General features: G+C 57.9%; 1 pseudogene; it reads left to right on the top strand.

Moving 5' to 3' along the window:
- Positions 1 to 902: 902 nt before the first annotated feature.
- Positions 903 to 2373, top strand: LOC135319360 (paralemmin-1-like; annotated as a pseudogene).
- The last annotated feature ends 541 nt before the right edge of the window (positions 2374 to 2914 follow it).

Below are 2914 nucleotides of genomic sequence, written 5' to 3'. Positions count from 1 at the left end.
ATCTCTGAGGCATGCCTATAATCTAAATGTGGATGTATGTGTGTAAATACCGCTCCCTAATCTGTCCACTGAGAGGGCTGGGAACAGTGACACCCCCATAGCAGTGAGAACTCCTAAGACCCAGATCATGGCTTCTAAATACTCTGTTTCACTGTAAGGAATTGGGGCTCCTTGGATAAGTGATTAATTCCAAAGCTGGTGCAGGGAATGTATAAGATGATGATATACCTTCTTGTACTAGAAATCACAGAAGTATAAAAAGGGGCCATGTTAAAAAGACACAGAAGCTAGCTTGAAGGGGTTCCCATTGATCAAATATGGGCCATTTGAGCATTACAATAAATAATAAAAGGAACAAATTATAACTCATTGAATGAAATAGAAAATTATAGGTCCATACAGATATAAACATATGAATAAATGGAAAGTTTGATGACAAATGACATATTTACACAGTTTCAAATTACCTCTTCCCTGCAAAATTCTTATTAATTACAAATGGGAAGAGTGCACACCACCAGTGACTGAAATCATGTATCGTCTGAGAGAACACAGCATCATTTCTATGATATCCTTGACCAAGATGTACAATCTGAATCTAATCATTAGGAACCTTCAGATACTCCAAACTGGGGGATATTCTACAAAATCACCTGCGTGTAATTTTTAAACATGTCAACACTACCTAAGTTCAAGAGAGAAATTTTTTCCCACTGAAGGAAACTTAAAAAAAAAAAACCAAAAAGACCTGACAACTAAATGCAATATGCGATTCTGCGTAAAATCTTTTTGCTGTAAAGAATATTATTAGGGGCGGGAGGGGGCGAGAGCGAAGCGCAGCGGCGGCGCACCCCCGCGACCGCCCCGCCCGGCCTCGCGGACCCACGGACCTCGGCGGGGAAATGGCGGCAGAGACAACATCCCAGCAGAAGCGGCTCCAGGCCATTGCAGAGAAGCGGAGGAGGCAGGCAGAGATCGAGCTAAGGCGCCGGCAGCTGGAGGAAGGCCGGCGGCAGCTGCAGCACCTGAAGTCCAAGGCGCTGCGGGAACACTGGCTGCTGGAGGGGATGCCGTCCTCCTTCTCGAGGGGGACGAGGACATGAGGAGGCAGACGCAGGAGGATGAGCAGAAGGCACGGCTCCTGGAGGGCTCCATCTCCAGGCTGGAGAAGGAGATTGAGGAGCTGGAGAACCCCGATGCGCTGCCTGCCACCAAGGAGGGCACAGCAGCCCGGAGCCCAGCCCGCGCCCCGGCCCCGGCCCTGCCCCCCGCCCAGGAGGACCAGAAGGCAGAGGTGGTGCTGAATTCTCAGCAGACACCGGTGGGCACGCCCAAGGAGAAGAGAATCTTCAACACCCTCAGGAGGATGGTGGAAGGCTCCGCCATAATGAAGGCAGTGGTCCATGCCGTGGACGGCAAAACGGAGAATGGGATCCACCCCCTGAGCTCCTCTGAGGTGGAGGAACTCACCCACAAGGCAGAGGAGGTCACGCTGAGCGAAGCGAGGTCCGTGGCAGGGCCAGTGGAGCCCCGAGGACCACCGTCGGAGGAGGCCATCCGGACCACGCCCTCCAGGCGGGAGATCACGGGAGTTCAGGCCCAGCCGGGAGAGGCCACGTCGGGCCCGCCAGGCATCCAGCCCGGCCAGGAGCCCCCAGTCACCATGATCTTCATGGGCTACCAGAACGTGGAGGGTGAAGCCGAGACCCAGAAGGCGCTGGGCTTGCAGGACACCGTCACCGCAGAGCTGGGGGTCATCGAAGATGCAGCCGAGCCCAAGGAGCCTGCCCTGCCCAACGGCAGTGCAGCCGAGCCTCCGACCCCCCCCCTCCCGCCACTGAAGGCTCCAGAGAAGAGAACCAGGTAGGGCCTGAGGCCCCCGCCAGTGACCCCCAGGACCTCGACATGAAGAAGCAGCGCTGTAAACGCTGCTCCATCATGTGAACCGCCCGGCCCCCCAGACCCCGGCCCTGCCTCTGCACCGGACACCCACAGCCTGGCCCTCACAGCGCCTGCCCACCCGCCACCCGCAGTCATGGGCCCAGGACGCGCTGTGTCGTCACGTGTTCCTCCTGAGTTGTCTTTCACTGGAAAGAGAGGCTCAGGGGTCCGCCATCCCATCACCACACCCACGCACCGTAAACCACTGAGCCGTGCACCCATGCCCGGTAGGAGTGACACCGACATTCCCGCTTCTCCCTGCACGAGGGCCTCTCACCTGGCGGCAGCTCCACAAGGTGACTCTAGCCCACAGCGGTCCTGGCCGATGTGACCCGGGGCCTCCACACAGCCCCAGGCCAACCTGCCACCTCTGGGCCTCTTGCCTGTGCCTTCCTGCCACTTCCAATGAGGTCCCTGAGGGGACACCCTGCCAGAGAGAGACTTGGGGAGCCTGGGGTTCTGAGGGACTGCTTTGTCCCCGCTCAGCCTCTGGAAGTGAAGGCTGAGGCACTGGGTCCGGATCTTGGGCAGTCAGGGTGACGCTGTGCCTCTCTAGGGAGACCAGGCTCAAAGTCTTAGACTGGAGCATGGGTCCCTCGGGACACCCCCAGCCTCATGTGCCCCTCGCTCCACACACTCTTTGGCACAGCCAGCAGATGATGGAGCCTGGGAAGGGGGAGCCCTGGGGACATGCCCCCCCACTCGGGAAGGGTGTGACCCCTGTGTTGTCTTCTGGCCAGGCCTGGCCAGAGGTCTTTGAGCTGCCTCCTGTACAAGGCAGGGCCACATGAGCCCTTTCTTGTCCTGAGCTCCCACCCCACTGGGCCCTCCTTCCTCCTGGTGCTAATTTGGGGACCCTGGGGGGCTGCCCCCAGCCCCTTCTCCGGCCTGCCTGGACCAGGATTCTGGGTCTCCCCAACCATAGCCCAGAGATCAGGCCCACCACCAGCTCTGCTGGGCTTGGCGCATTCTG

The sequence above is a fragment of the Camelus dromedarius genome, chromosome 26 (assembly GCF_036321535.1).
Source record: "Camelus dromedarius isolate mCamDro1 chromosome 26, mCamDro1.pat, whole genome shotgun sequence".
NCBI lineage: Eukaryota > Metazoa > Chordata > Mammalia > Artiodactyla > Camelidae > Camelus > Camelus dromedarius.
This window is presented reverse-complemented; position numbering and strand designations above follow the sequence as displayed.